This window comes from Rhamphochromis longiceps, linkage group LG9 (genome assembly GCF_057381845.1).
Source record: "Rhamphochromis longiceps isolate RC_006_pf linkage group LG9, R_longiceps_female_GT1.1, whole genome shotgun sequence".
Taxonomy (NCBI): Eukaryota; Metazoa; Chordata; class Actinopteri; order Cichliformes; family Cichlidae; genus Rhamphochromis; species Rhamphochromis longiceps.
The window spans coordinates 29,096,696-29,113,866 of NC_140565.1; the positions used below are offsets into that span (position 1 = coordinate 29,096,696).

General features: G+C 38.8%; 1 pseudogene; it reads left to right on the forward strand.

Moving 5' to 3' along the window:
* The first annotated feature begins 4,777 nt into the window (after positions 1–4,777).
* On the forward strand, positions 4,778–7,333 carry LOC146662501 (uncharacterized; annotated as a pseudogene).
* Positions 7,334–17,171: the final 9,838 nt, after the last annotated feature.

The window sequence follows — 17,171 nt, forward strand, 5'->3', positions numbered from 1 at the left end:
ACACAAATATATATCACAATGTCACCAGGAGACCGAGGCCCTGTACAGGCTCTTGGTAAATGCATTGGGGAAATGAATGACTGATTGTGCCACAATTTTCTCCAGCTAAACAAAAACAAAACTGAGGTAATAGTCTTTGGTGCCAAAGAAAAACGATTACAGGTCACCAGAGAACTTCAATCTACACACCTAAAAACCACCAACCAGGTGAGAAATTTGGGCGTAGTGATGGATGCAGACCTAAACTTAGAAAAACACATTAAGACAATAACAAAATCAGCTTACTATCACCTCAAGAATATTTCAAGGATAAAAGATCTGATGTCTCAACAGGACCTGGAAAAACTAGTCCATGCATTCATCTTTAGTAGGCTTGATTACTGTAACAGCATCTTTACAGGTCTACCTAAAAAATCAGTCAGACAACTACAGCTCATTCAGAACTCTGATGCTCGTGGACCACATCAGTCCAGCTCTGAGGTCTTTACAGTGCCTGCCTGTCCGTCAGAGAATAGACTTTGAAGTTCTGATGCTGGTCTATAAAGCTCTGAATGGTTTAGGACCAAAATACATCAATGACCTCCTGACCCAGTATGAACCTTCCAGATCCCTCAGGTCATCTGGATCTGGTCTTTTATCAGTTCCCAGAGTCAGAACCAGACACGGAGAAGCTGCATTCAGCTTTTATGCTCCTTATATCTGGAACAAACTCCCAGAAAGCCTCAGATCAGCTGAAACACTCAGTTTATTTAAATCCAGGTTGAAGGCTCACCTGTTCTCAGCTGCATTTGAATAAAGCACCAAATCCACACTTTTAAGCTTAAATTTCAAAACTTATATTTTAACTACTTTTAAATCATGCTTTTTATTGTTTTTGTTTTTTAATGTCTCTGTAAAGCACTTTGAATCACCTTGCTGTTGAATTGTGCTATATAAATAAACTTGCCTTGCCTTGTGTGACCAGGAGATATTTTATTTTGTATTCTTATAATCAGTTATCATTGATTAATCATTTACCATTGTTGAATCTGTTGACAGAATAATCTTTTAATTACATCTGTGTTACTCTGAGCAAATATTAATGCACACTAACTGTCTATTGAGGTTCTGTATCATTCTTGTTATCTGCTTAAGTTGTTGCACTTTAGTGCAGTCACACCGCTCAGACCCACCAGTCCTGTTGGACCCAGGCCCGTCTGCGTTCAGTTCTGCACGTACGCCGGCCTGTAACCACATGCACGCACTTATATAACACACGCACGTTCAAATACACACTTAGTAATAATAGGAGGGTCGTCTGAGGACAGTTTTTCTGATAGATATACTTTCACAAAATGCACAATGTAATACACACTTGTTTTTCTCTTAAGAGTAGCAGTTGATGTCTATATAAGGACAAGGTTTTAAAGAGGAGGGCAATTGTTATCATTTCCAGTAAAGATCCAACTGTGATGTCATGATGGCAATATAAGGAGACGGGACGGTCCAGTCGACGAAGGATTGTATTGCAAATTGTGTAATAAAGATCACTATTTTTTGACACCTACTTCGGCCTGGGCTTGCTTTCTTCTCTTCCCTAAATCGAACGAACCATAACACTTGTTAGTCATTTGGGGAATACCTCAGACTGTAGTAGTTTCACAGTTGCACAAAGGCTAATTTTAAACTATTGCAGAAATACACTCACTAACTACTTCATTAGGAGTACCTACTAGAACAAGTTGGATGCTCTTTGCCTTTAAAACTGCCCCATTTCTTTCTGGAATAAACTCAACAAGGTCCACACAAAATTTTTCAGAAATCTTAGTCCATATTGACATCATAGCATCACACAGTTGCTGCAGATTTGTTAGCTGTAAATCCATGATATCAATCTCCTGTTCTAACACATCCCGGAGGTCTTCTATTGGATTGGGATCTGGTAACTAATGAGACAATCTGAGTACTGTGAGCTCATTGTTATGTTCAAGAAACCAGTTGCTGGAAGCAGCAATCAGAAGGTGGGATGATGTTGTCATAAAGGTCAGCAAAAGTAGTGAGAAAGGCTGTGATTTTTAAAGGATGCTCACTGGATATTTTCTTTTCTTTTCTTTTTTAAACCATTCTCTGTAAACCCTAAAGATGATCATGTGGGGAAAATCCTAATAGATCAGCAGTTTGTAAAATACTGAGACTGGCATGTCTAGCACTGACAACCATGCTGCTTTCAAACTCACTTCAATCACCTTTCTCGCCTGTCCTGATGCTCAGTTTGATGCAAGCCATTTGACCACGTCTAAGTGCGTATATGTACTAAGCTGCTGCCATGTGATTGGCTTATTAGACATTTGTTTTAATGAGCAGTTGAACAGGTGTGCATAATGAAAAGGCTGGTGGGTGTATCAGGTTAAATAATACACGAATATGTTCATTTTATTTCTACATAATACTCCAATAATAGTAGATTATATTTATTTATTCCCAGCTTTGCTTTCTTCTTGTCAGATAGAAGTTTTTTGGAGCGTGGGCCAACAGCTTAAAGCCCCAAGGTCGTTGCTCTATATGTTATCATGGGACTCACTTGCTGCTTGACTTGCTTGGCTTAGAGAACATAATCCTTCTCTCCTTCTGTCTCTCTCTGTCTTGCTTTTCTCTTTCTGTCCCCCCCTCCCCTGTCTTTGGCTAGTCCACTGTATATCAAGGAGATATAAATATATACATGAATCACGAATGAATCAGTTGAGTGAATGAAGGAAACAACATGATGACGATGTCTTTTTTTGAAATGTTTTGCCCGTATGCGTGATCATGTGCTGAAACTTATGGCTGATAAAGAAGCCTTTTCAAGGTTGACTAGCTCAAGTGAAATATCATTGCCAGATGATTTGATAAAATAACATTTGGTGTATCTTGACAACAAAAGTCAAGACATTTCATTTTGGCACCTTAATGCCCTGTGAAAGTACTACATCTGCTGCCTTCTATTGCATTTCATATTTGTCACAACTTTTGCCAGCATTTTCCTCGTTGCTCTCAAGCTCAGAACAGAATGTCTTTCCAATTGACATTCAGCACCATAGCACCATGTAACTCCTATCCTGAATGTTAAACAGATATGACATGGAGCTTTTATTGTAAATAATTTGGCTCAAGCTTTGGGGTCAGCCAACTGAAGAACATCTACTTTCTTTTCATATCAAGGCCTTCTGTTCCTCCAGCTGCTGAGCTGCCTGTATTTGAGACAGGTGCCATAGTATCTATACGAAACACCTTCATTCTTGATGCAATTATCCCCCTGGCTTTGTAACTCAACCTACAACACGGTGGGAGTCACCCAAGTGCTTCCAGGAATACTAGCTGTCTATGCAGGGGTTCTGTGGCATGAATGATTATATGTATGTGATGAACTGACCCACCATAATGTAGTTGTCTTTGAAAAGTGCACCGTCGACTCAAGCTCCATTGTGATAAATCAATCAAGAACTGCAAGAACGGCTTGGTTAGAGGAAGTGCAATCAAAGCAGTTACATCTGAGATTTTCAGGCAGTCGTTCATATAAGTTGTTTGCTGCTAATTATTGACAGTTTTTTCAACTTGGCTTAAAGAAATTAAAACTGTTTCCTCAACAATAATTAATCAGGGTTCAGAGTATGAAAGCAAACAGGATGTATCCAGTGGCAATGTGGATTGTGAACAGTCTAAATGAGTTTTTCTTTTATAAGAAAAACAGATTTCTTAAAAAAAAAAAAAGGTACCACTTTACAATAAGGCTCCCCTTATAGATGCTAATAAATAGTTTATAGCTATATTATTAATTAATTTGTAAATGCTTTATAAACCATTATTAATGGTTTATTATGCATTAGTTAAGGGTGAGAAAGAGGAAAAAAACTGACCGGTTTCTTGCCAAATAGTGAGCCAAATGTGTTCACCTATATATTTCATCTAGAGTTGCTATATTAAACATTTCAGACTAAGTTACTATCCTGTAAGCACAATCAGCATTTGTAAACATGCCAGACTGGTTCAAACTGGAAATATTTTTTGTATGTCCTTAAATAAGCGTCCCAGTGGTCCATCAGGGTGTCGCGCTCCAGTTCCTCCTTAAGAAAAGTCAGTTTCTCTCGCTCCTTGTTAAGAAGGGCAGTTGCAGTAGGGGCAGGATTAGAAGAAGAATCTAAAGAACAAACAATTATTAAATTACAATACTAAAATAATTTATAATCTAAACTTGGGAAACTCAAATAAAATATTGATTAAAAACGGTTACAACTTGAATTTATAAAAAGCCACTTTGTAAAAATTATGTTATATACACATGTGGTGGTTCAGACATTTCTAAAACAAGGCAAATAATTCTTATGTGTACTGCCTTACCAGGGTGTTTAATATAAATTTAATGATGCACATAAACAAAACTAAAAATATACAACCAAGTGATATCAATCGTTTGGAATAACCAATAGTAATAGAGCTATTCACATGTTATGTGATGTTAGTTAGCCACTGTAGCTAGCAGCCAAATGGCTAGCTAGCTAGCATTATACTCACCTTCATGTCTAACTGCTGACGTCGTTGGCTTAGTGCAATCTAGATCATCCAGTCTCTGCTTTTTGTATCTCTTCGAACGTGTGCTAACTGTGTAAGTCGCAGACGCACACAAATTTTTATCTTCTGCTCCATCCATGGCGCAGCAACTTGAACGAGCGCCTTCAGTGTGTCTGTTCGTGCCCCTTTGGCTTGACCTTCCAGAGCGCTCCACTGCCTGTCACGCTCTGAGAGGAGGGGCTTTCCTTAATAAAGTTAACTGTGATTGGATGGTTGTATAAGCTCCTCTGCGTTTAAATTAAATTTGTTTTCCCTCCCTTTGGCAGCAGAACATATTTTTTTAGCATGAATCCAGCGGGTTAGATCTACATAACAAAGTCGGAGATACATTATAACAGGTGAGACAATCCTCTTTTTTGCGTGGGACTATTTTTGATTATAGGGCTTGTTTTATATTGCATGTGAAGTTCTTTAACTCTGAACCGATTTGCACTAGACTCCCATAGAGTATTTTACGGTGTTTCGAGGTGATAATAAAATAAATTACTCATTTTTTTCCACCAGAATGTCTTTGGGAATGAGATTGCGCGCCAGAATAGAAGGAAAACAAACTAAATATAAGGCACTAAGGCTCATTAAATGGCTGCAGAAGAAACACCTGCTAAAAAAGAAGCTTAGATGTCCTGTTTGTCACCATAAGATGAAAATGATTTCCGTGGTGAAGAAAGACCAATATATGTGGTATGTATAATGCATGATAATGTAGTGCATGTAGTAAATATAACAAAATATTTCGGTTATCAATGCAAGAGGGAGCATTAACCTCTTTTCATTATTATTTTCTTCATACTTAATTTTGTGATTATCTTTTCAATTAATGCTCTTGTTTAAGGGTCCATTTCTTTACTTAACTCATTGATATGTTCTCAGGTGCTGCAAAAGAGCAAGTCATAGGAGAGTTTCCAGAACAATTAGAACTGGCTCCCTCTTTGAGAAATCAAAAACATCTCTTTTCAGTTGGATGAATTTCATTTACAGGTATATGTAGATGTAGACATTAATAGCAATGCACCTTTCATAATTGAACACCAATACGAGACTTGTGAAATAAAATTAGGGCCTCAGTAAGTAATAATTGCCTCAATTTCTATCACAGATTTTCACAAGGGCTCAGGCTCAGACAAGTAGATATGATCGATGATGAAGTGGCTGGCAGCTCCAGAACACTAAGTAGCATGGCAAGACACATTCGACATGTTTGTATACGTGCAATTAAAAGACACAGACTAAACAATGGACACCGTCTTGGTGGTGACAGAGAATTTGTGGTTATAGATGAAAGCTGTCTCCGTCATCAGCGAAAGGTTGGTAAACTCTCAGACAGGTTTGTTAGAATCAATGCAGATCTGACTGTGTCCTCTAAACATGGAAACCTTTACCATAAGTAAAAAAAATTAGTAGAAGCAACCATCTTTTTGAATGTTTCTTTGTAGATATTTAATTTTATTCTTTTTCATTTTAATTCTGTTTAATTTTATTCTTTTTGTTTTCAGTATGCACGTGGACGCTTTGGAAATGCATGGAAAAGGAAGAAATGGGTATTTGGAATGATGGGAATTAAAGACAAAAGGCGAAGGCTCGTGTTAAAACTTGTTGAAAAACGATCAAGGCGCCACCTTGTTCCTCTGATCAGACAGCATGTTAAGTTGGGTAGTGCCATTATCAGTGATGAGTGGAGAGCCTAGAAAAATGTTTTGACAAACATAGGGTACAGACATTACACTGTAAATCACAGCAGGTGGTTTGTAGATCCTCAATCTGGCAGTCATACACAGCATATCGAAAGGGCTTGGATGACCATCAAAGGACATGTCCGTAGACTAAGAGGAAATCGCACTGAGAAGTTGCTGGAGGAACACCTGATGGTTCTTGAGTGGTCATCTTGGCTTGGTTCGCGACACCCTGATGGACCACTGGGACGCTTATTTAAGGACATACAAAAAATATTTCCAGTTTGAACCAGTCTGGCATGAACTTTTTTTGGAGTGGGTGACTGTTTGGTGTTTTAAAAAACACATTTAATGTTACATGTGTTACTCTTACAATACATTGCCATTTTTGACAGTAGTTAAATGTTATTTCAAGCACTGATTGTAATTTAGGTCTAAGTGTTATAAATGGTGACATTATACATTTAAGACTCACTTTTGGCAATTATAAATGTTTATTAGTCCTTAATAAATGTTGACATGTTTTAAACTTTACGACAAAGCTATCTTTTGTCATTTATAAATGTTTATTAGTGATTAATAAATGGTGTTATGCTTTACACTTTACAATAAGGCTCCCATTTGGCATTTATAAATGTTTATTAGTCCTTAATAAATGTTGGCATGTTTTAAACTTTACAACAAAACTCTCTTTTGTCATTTATAATGTTTAGTAGTCATTAATAAATGGTGTTATGCTTTACACTTTACAATAAGGCTCCCATTTGGCATTTATAAATGTTTATTAGTCCTTAATAAATGTTGACATGTTTTAAACTTTACAACAAAACTCTCTTTTGTCATTTATGTTTAGTAGTCATTAATAAATGGTGTTATGCTTTACACTTTACAATAAGGCTCCCATTTGGCATTTATAAATGTTTATTAGTCATAAATAAATGGTGTCATGCTTTACACTTTACAATAAGGCTCCCATTTGGCATTTATAAATATTTATTATTCATTAATAAATGGTTTTATGCTTTACACTTTACAACAAAGCTCCGATTGATAGTTGTGGATATTTATAATGCATTTCTGAAGTACAATTTTTATATGATAAAAAATATGTTTACAAATGCTGATTGTGCTTACAGGATAGTAACTTAGTCTGAAATGTTTAATATAGCAACTCTAGATAAAATATATAGGTGAACACATTTGGCTCACTATTTGGCAAGAAACCGGTCAGTTTTTTTCCTCCTTCTCACCCTTAACTAATGCATAATAAACCATTAATAATGGTTTATAAAGCATTTACAAATTAATTAATAATATAGCTATAAACTATTTATTAGCATCTATAAGGGGAGCCTTATTGTAAAGTGGTACCAAAAAAATGTTACAATTAGAGTGTAAATTAGTAGGAACAGTTGGCTGCATCCAGCAATATATAGCTTCAAGTCTTTATTGTAGGAGAAGCTATAAAGAAGATCAGATTAGATCTCTTGTGTGTCTCATAAATTATTATTATCTTTTTTAGTACTGTTAAGGAAATGTGTTGTCATAGCAAATTAGCAAGAAAATTCCAGTGAAGTTAGCAGATTTGGGAATATTTTCAGCAAATACACTTTTTCAGATTAATTGGAAGTATGACATTTATTGGCAACTAACCATTCACTATAAATCTACCAAGCTAAAATACTAACTGAAAAGTGAAAAGTACCACATTTACACTTGTATATCAAAGACTTTTGTTGACAGTTTATTGACAGACTAGAAAGCGAGTTGCTTTTTTTAATATAAAGATAATGCATTGGTTCTGCAATGGTGGAATAATTTAAAGAGAGTTTTCTGATTATGTCTGAGAACTAAAAGATAAACTGATGCTTAGAGGCAGCGGAGCAAATGTGAAACTCAATGAAATGGCCAAACCTCCCCTGCACGGAATACTTATTAGAACTTGAAGTGAACAAGATGCTGTCAAATCAAAGACCAGTCAGAACTAAGTAAGTTAGCTAACCATTCCCACGTCTCTTTGCCAAACAGAGACTTTAACATACCAGAACACAAACTATTCCAGGCCATTCCACAAGATAAAACTCTACGACTCACCAGTGTAGAGACTGTAGGCCACTGAAACTGAACTAAAGTGACACTGGAAATGAGCCACAGTGAATACATCCTTACCTACAGTATGTGACAGTACCAATGATACCACATTACAAAGGACCCTCAACACAAGGTATTAGAAGATTCAAACCAATCATGGGGGAGTCTGATCAAATGTCTGTGAAAACAAAGAGATGTTTGCCTGCCAGGTCTCTTAAATTATGCAGTCTATAACCAGAGACAAGCAAGAGAGACCACTCAAAGAGACCATATTGCTAGAGGAAACCAGTGGAGAAGAGCAAGTGGCTGCGCAAGAAACTGATGAAAAATGCAAAAACATTTACAAGGCACTGAACAGAGGAAGCACCCTGTCACTGATGAGATGTTAAGTTCACCACTGGGACCCCTCACAGATGACCTGTTGTTACCCAAAACTTTGATGATGTGTCAGACACCAAGGTATAAAAAGGACTTTGAATTAATTAGGGTAAAAAAAGCAACAAATGACAACTTTTAAAGTAAAATTTGAATCAGTGCCCAAACTAAAAATTGAGGACAACTTAATACTATAACTAAAACTAATGATGACTACACACACGACACGCAAGAGGCAGTAATATAGACACAAAGGGTGGCATATGACAGATGCGGAGACAAGGTTATTTTCTCCAATCATAACAGAACTAGCTGAAATAAGTACCTTTAACAACAGCTCTGACCCCTTTCTGTTTTTCAGCTGTTGCCTACTTCTGTGTAATGTGGATGGCAGTTACAAGGTATTATAAAACATTTCAGAGAACTGGCCCATAAGAATAAAAAACCCAAACATATCCTGTCCTTCAACGTCATCTTTTGGGCATCTCTTTCCAGCACTGTTGCTATTTTTAGGTTGCTCAATGAAAGTCTGTTCTGTCCGTTGCGGTTGTGCATTTGCGATCCATGCTGGATCTCCACCATCGCATTAAAACAGTGACCCTTGCATGGAGGCAAATCTAGCAAGTAGGGTAAGTGTTGAGCATAGATTGTGTGGACGTGGCCAAGAAAAGAATCCATTTATCTTTGCAAATGTTGCTTTTTTTCAAGATCTAGTTAAGAAACATGAAGGCAAAACACTATAATAATGGGCAACCAAATTGAAGGTAAACCTACGGAGCCCCACAAGGGACATGGGAGAAAAAAAGAATTAAGATGAACTTGCGGGATCTCGCAAAATAGACTGCGTCCTTCACAGGTTGGATTTGACGGCCGAGTCAGTATGTCCTTCATGACCCAACATATCCCAGAATTCATCGCAGGGCCCAGCCAATTCGTTTCCAACAATGGTGGCAGATACTTAGTTTTAATATTACTCTTTCTGGGTCACAAAATACACTTTTAAGATATTTTCAGGCGTGAATGTAGCTGTGTAAACTTCAAATATCTGCTCGGTTTATCAAGACATCACATATTTGTCACATAAGTGTTCTGACGTTTTCGTCTGTTACCCACCAGCTCGAAGCTAACGGGAGGTGGAGGCCCACTACAGCTGGGGGGAATACCGCACTCCTGGCACTGTGGCAAAATAAAGATGAACATTTACGAGATCTCGCAAAAGCTCGTAAATGTTCATCTTTATTTCTTTTTCTCCCATGTCCCTTGCAGGGTTCCGTATAAACCAAAGTATATAATGAAAAGACTAAATAATCTTTCTGTTGTAGAATTGGGTGTTTGAATTTTCCAACTACAAATTAGTATTAATAATAGACAACAGCTGGTGGGTTACACAATTGTTAGGTATCAAGGACACGGCTGAAAAAATTGATAAAAAAGTGTCTACAGTATTTTGGCCCAAAATTAAAAGAGGGTTGGCTGAACATCAATGCATTTTACATCTAAAGAAAACTGAGGGAAACCAGATCTATGAAACTGTTTCACAAATAAGATAAGATAAGATAAGATAGAACTTTATTAATCCCTCGGGTGGGTTCCTCTGGGAAATTCGACTTCCAAAAAGCACAGCAACGACCGAAGTTACAGTTACAGAATTGTTATATATATATATATATATATATATATACACACACACACACATATATAAATACAGAGACAAATATAAATAAAATATACAAAGGGGATAAATAGAATAAATAGGAATAAAAAATAAAAATACAAGTGAATTGCACATTTCAAGTATTGAGTCTATTTACCTTTAAGTGATTCCATAGCAGCACTGAGTGGAGGTGGGGGGCAGCACAGTCATCTCTGTTTTCAGAGGGCAGTGGCAGGGTCGAGCCAAGGCACATTACCCAGGTTGGTAAGGGTAAATGTAGGTATTTTATATTGAAGTTTGTTTACAGCTCTTGGGAATAGTGCTTCATATGCGTGGGGTGAAAATCCAGCTTTGCCTTTTTTAGAAGCTGTGCAACACTGTATAAATCGCCTTGAGCGATTGTCACTTTAAGACAACAAGTTTGAAAATGAAAAAAATCTGGGGGTGTGGGACTTGAAAGAAGCAGGCTGACTATACCTCTGAAGCTTCCTCATTTCTGCTTGAGGGTTGTGACTCGAGGCTACATTAGCTGTTATTAGCATTAGAATAAGACCCCACTGCAGAACACTGTGGGTAGAGAGTACTGAGTACTTATGAAACTGAATATTTACTGTAATCTTGGTGCACGGAAAGATCTGGCAGATACTTTTAAATGATCACGATTTGAAGTTTTTGCATATCAACAACAAATGTGCTGATTATTCTGTTATTTGGAAATAGTGGAAAGTGATTTTTATATCATTAGTGTTGTGAAAGCTCCTGGTCAAGTATAACAGATTGCATTCAAAAAGCTGCAATGGTCAGATCATAAATTTTGCAAAGGCTGAGGCACTTTGGCTCAGGTCAGGCCTTTTTCTCTTCCCCACAGACAGACAACAACTCGCTTTTTTGCTGTTAATTAAAATGAGAACCAGAGCCATGTTGCATGATTAATTACCTCATACCTTGGAGTAGCCCACAAACACTGATGGGTCTTTGCTTGTGTGTTATGGATAAAACTTGCATCATTCATCACCCCTGTAAGGTCAAGCGCAAAGCTACATAGCATTCTGTAATTACTTGTCCCTTGTACCTGACACCATGTTCCCTTATTGGCTTTGATTTTTGCAAACACGTTCTTGTCCATGTCTCCCCCTTTTGGATGTCAATCAGTATTCCTATTAGAAATTAAATTGGTGTTTGCATAAAGTATAGGCCTGTGAGTTCAAGAAAAAAAATCCTTGCTATCAGTAGATCATCACGTTGTCTCCTACATTTAGGAACTGGGATTAGTGAAAGTTAGAAGTAAGTGACAAGAAACAACACTGCCTTCTCAAGGTTATACCGAAATCTTAAGATATTCAACAGGCTGGTTCTGAGATATTCAGCACTGATATACATCAGACAACTAGAACATCTCCCTCTGTACCTTTCTCTAGAGAAGTATTACATACCTTTTTGGCTTTGGAGAATGCCACTGAGCAAATGTGTGTCCCCTGACACCTTGAGTTAATGATCAGCCAGCTTCCAGAGAGGCAATGTATTTTGAGTCACCAGTGAAGCATGACAATAACCTTTAACATTATCATTTACACACATATTATACCACGGGACAGATTGTCTATAGGCTGCCTCACAGCAATAAGTCATCCTCCACTGATAGGGTACCATTCTCATTTTTCCACGTTAAGGTATATGACTTTGAAGTGGTTTGCAGGCCAAAATCGTCCATCTTCTGGAATTTAATTTTTGTCTTTTTCAGAATATTTCTCTCAAGGTGAAATGTTGTGATATTGCCAAAGGCATAATGTTCTGAGATTAAAAACGGAGCGAAAAGGGAGGGAAATTAAATAAAGTGAATCTTAGCATAGAGCTTGTCAAACAACATCAGTTTATGTGCAGATGTGAATTATGGCATGTGTTCTCACTGTGGGCTAACAGTTTCAAGGCCATATTATTTTTGACGACATGAGAGGAATGGAATATTTTTGAGGAAATGAAAGATACCTGGAGAATGAAAGCTGTTGGAATACAACTATTTGTTTTATTTGATTGTTTTGTGAATCATGTAGGCCGAGGTTAACACCATTACTGAGCAATGTTGTCTGGTTTCTATCAAGGCCTTGCCAAATTATAGAAGAAGGATATTACAATTTCATAATCTCTAAAACTAAATCAGTGGGTCTGAATCAGTACCTGCACCTTTCTGAATAGCATGGTTGTGTGTAGTCTCTTTTCAATGTGCCTATATGCAAACAATAGTAAATCTTAAGTAAAAAAGTTTAACATATTTTGTACAGTTTTAATAATAATAATAATGGATTGCATTTATATAGCACTTTTCTGGCCCCTCAAAGCGCTTTACAATTCCACTATTCATTCACTCTCACATTCACACACTGGTGGAGGCAGCTACAGTTGTAGCCACAGCTGCCCTGGGGCAGACTGACAGAAGCGAGGCTGCCATATCGCGCCATCGACCCCTCTGGCCATCACCAGTAGGCAGTAGGTGAAGTGTCTTGCCCAGTTTGTATAGTGTTGGTCAAGTTTCTTGAAAATACTAATTAGTTACTAATTACTCTTTACTTCTCCAAGAAAGTAATCCCGTTACTTTTCTGTTTATTTATTTTCAAAGGTAATTAGTTACTTTATTAGTTAGTTCTGTCACTCTTAAGTCTATTTTCACCTGTTTACCAGGAGTGGGGCCATTAGAAGTTTTCCCGGTGCAAATGGATGTTGTAGCCGCAGCGGGCATGTCAGTGGGGGCATCCAGGGGTTTCTCTGTGAAGTTCACATTCCCGTGGCAGCGTGCTAGGCGCTTGCTCAGATTTTAAGTTGAATCGTTTGCTGTGGCAAGAATATTTCTACCCCCCCTTCCTTCCCTCCCCATCTCCAGCTACCTCCCTCTTCCCGCTCCACCACAACCACCCACACATGCAGGGCCTTGGAGTAGGGGTATGTCACCAGGGCGCAGAGGAGACTACCCCCCCCTGTCCCCTTCTGGCTGCCTCTGCCTCAATGCCTCAATTTTATCCCACAACTTAGACATTCACATTACTCACACTCTCATTACACATACATATAGGATCTTGGGGGTGGGCACGATACATGGACTCCAATAGACCATCAGGGTGTACACCTCACCCCTGGCGTCGTTGCCCACCCCTCAATTTTAAATACACGTAGACATTGAGGGCCAGCAGGAGGGACCATGCGCTTACCTGCTGCTCTCTGGCAGGTAGCTCCATGCCCTCATGGGTTTTAAATGCACCTTAGAACACACATGCATCAACACTACAATGAGCGGGTGGAGGGAGGTTTGGAGTCTTCTCTCACCCCCATTCTCTGCGACCTGCTGGAGCGGGGGGGCTAGGAGGAGGAGTTGGCCGTCCGACTGCGGTCTGGAGTGTGGGGCCTTCCTGCTGCTGCGGAGTCGGGGCGGTCTGCCTCTCCCCACCGCAGGGAAAAGGGTAACACCACCTGGGTCTGGGTGCAGTTCCCCCCTCCAGGGGCAAGGGTACCTAGACCCGGTTCGTAGAGTACGCTTGGGGAGTGTGATCGTGTGTACAGCGTCTCTTTATGTCTGTCTCCACGTTGGTTGAGTGTTGAGTAAGTGCATATGAGAGCATGAGGGTGGGAATGGATGTTTGTATCTGTGTGTGCCTGTATGTCTGTGTCTATATGTCAGGTTGGGTGTCAGGCGCCACCTCTCTGGGGACATCTCAGGCCCTCCAAGGTTTGGAGGCCTATCTCCCCCTACCACCACTTCCCCTGCCAGTGGCGGACTCCCTCAGACATCGGTGCGTTGGTGGTTCTTTGTGTCTGGGGATGGGCGTCCGGGTACACACCGGCTCACTCCTTGGCGGCCGCTTATCGGGGCCTGGAGCCTGGGGCTCGCTCGGGCCACTTCGGAGGTGGGGTGGGCTCGGTCACTCAGGCACAGCTGGCTGCCGGCGGAGCTCACGGGCGCTTCACTGCAACTCCCCCTGGCTTCTGCTCCGCGGCTGCTGAGTGACCCCTCATCTGGGACTCTCCTCAGCTCTTTCTGGGTCAGTGGCGCAGCTGCCCCTCTGTTGGTCTTCCTTGGTCTCTTGTGTTCTGGGGGCCTCTGGATGTCTGGAGTTTTGATCTCCTCCACACCTGCTTCATGCCCTGGAGGACGGGGCTGTGGCCCCCCACACCCTCTAGCAGATCATTACATGAAGGAACCTTTTAAAAAACCAAGCGCGTCCATGCTCACAGGTGTACACACGGGTGATCACACACACAAACTACACCCTTTTTGGCTCCTACCTCAAAGCACACTGTGTTCTGTTGATCTTATGTGCTGCACAATAATGTTTAATATTTAGTATTTACTGTCATATTCCCATATATCATTGTGATGCTGTTTATTCTATTACTCTTGTTCTCTTCTGCTTGTTTTCTTTTTTCTTTCTCAGCAGGTGATCCAGGTGATTGATATATGCATTTTTTTTCTCTTTTTTTTTCTGCCCATTCTGTTGGTTTTTGTTTTTTTGCCCTTCTCCCCCGTCCCTCTTCTCAGCTGTTTCTCTTTCCCTCTTTCTTTTTCCCCTTCTTTCCCCCAGTCAAGTCTGTCCCGTATTCAACAAGTGAAAATAAAATAAACAATAAAAGGTGAATCAAATGGACCATTATGGCAAGGCTGGGATGGTAAATTTGGTAAAGTAAATCCGTTGGGCATCTTTCTTTGCCTTTAGACAACAATTCTGATGGCAAAAGAGCCAAACGGGACAGGCAAAAAAAAAAAAAAAAAAAATTTTTCTTCCCACGTTGAGCGTACAGCAGACGCAAATGTTTTGTCAGTTTTTACAGAATCAAACTCAAAGTAATGTCAGTACTTCCAAGCTTTAAACGCTTTATGGTTGTACTCTCTCCCGCACTCCATATTATCCATTGTTGATCTGCACACGTCTTTTGCAGCCTCAGACGTTGCACGCTTGTACATCATTGTCATGAGACACTCTCACAAACATCATTTAGTGACGCAGCATGCTTACGGGAAAGTAAAAGTAATCTGACTACTTTTTGCAATAGTAATCCCTTTAAACGTTAATTGATAAGAAGTAATTGGATCACAGTAACGCGTTACATTTAACGTGTCACTGCCCATCTCTGCAGTTAGGTCCATAATAATTTAAACAAGGAAATTTTGTTTTTCTTATTTTTTCCTCTGCACACCATCACAGTAGATGAAACACCTTCTTGAAAGGAAATACAGAGAATGCAAGGTGCAAACCACTGGTTACAATCAAGAACAAGAAGGTCAGATTAAACTTCACCAGAAAAGATCTGAACATAAAAAAATTCTGATGAAACCAAGAATAACTTGTATTAGAGTAATGGGAAGACAAAAGTATAGAGGATGGAAACAGCTCATGATCTGAAGCATACGACATCATCTATTTAACATGTTGAAAGCAATGGTATAGCATGATTTGACTGTTGTAGCAGGATGAATGCTAAAGTGTACAGTGTGATACTCTCTGCTCAGATTCAGCCAAATACTGCTAAATTGGTTGAAGCAAATCAAGAGTTTCTCAAGGCAAAGTCTGGTGTTGTTCAGATCTCCATGCAGTCATTATCTGCAAAGCATTTTTGTTCAAGTACGTAGCCAAACCTTATATTTATAAATATTATAATTTGTTCAATTAATGTTGAGCTTCTAAAAAAGGGGTCACTATGTATAAATGGCTGTAATTTCTAAAGAGTTGATGCAATCCTTATGTTAAAACCCTGGAATTAAAACTGAAGGTCTGCACTTTAAATACAGTCAATTACATCTTGGTCAAAAAACAAACTGGTGGTGTACAGAGGTAAAAAAATAAGTAAATAAAATCTAACCAACTACTGGCCTTGGTTGAAAAACTGTTTCAAAATAAAATCTATGCCAACATTACTGATGTTAGATTTTCTTGAATGTGAATATTGCCTTGACATTCAAGTTAGATTTAAATGCTGAAGCAACAACAGTCTGGGGAACATTTGTGTACAGTAATTGCCTCAAATGACCCTGCCATCGATCATTGATTACCAAAATCAAATTGAGAAAACAATGTGGATCAAGAGAAGAAAGTTAGAGAGAAATAAGAACGTTAATAAAAAATCTCAAGATCTCAAGATCAGCCCTTCTTCTTGCTCTAAAGTCTATTTCTTGCATTCCTAAGATAAATGATCTAGACACTGATTTAAATGCACAGTGGATTTATGATGTTTACACCAGGAGGCAGAGAGATAATGTTTGTAACAGTCCAAACATGTAAGGTTGCTATGTGGCACAAGAGACAGAATTTAGTTATAAATGTTTTTTAAAGCCTTAAAACAGTGTCCATTAAAAATTTGGTTGACTAAAAAGCAGAATTAATATTGCACATACCTCAATTATATGTACTCATATAGAAACAGAACTGCAGAAACATTCATAAATGCCACATTCATTTTACTTTAGGTGAAAACTAGTGGGACAATGTTTACTGTAACGCAGTGCCGTGACACAATAATGTATGAACATGATCTAGATTATTGAATTAAATTTTACGCACAGACTCCCTAAAGGATACTCTAGACTTTTCCATTAATTCAAGCACACCTCGGCCCACTGGTGCCACAGTAATCGCATCAAAGTAAAGTGAAACTTTTTATACTTGTTTGCAAAACAAATTACAATTAGGGATTTTAAGAATGAACTAACTTATAGTGACTCTTTAAAAACAATAATAAAAAAAAGTGGGTGGGGGTGTCTGACATTTTGCCAGCTGCACTGCACAGCTGTGCAGCCATTCCTCTCCTGGGTC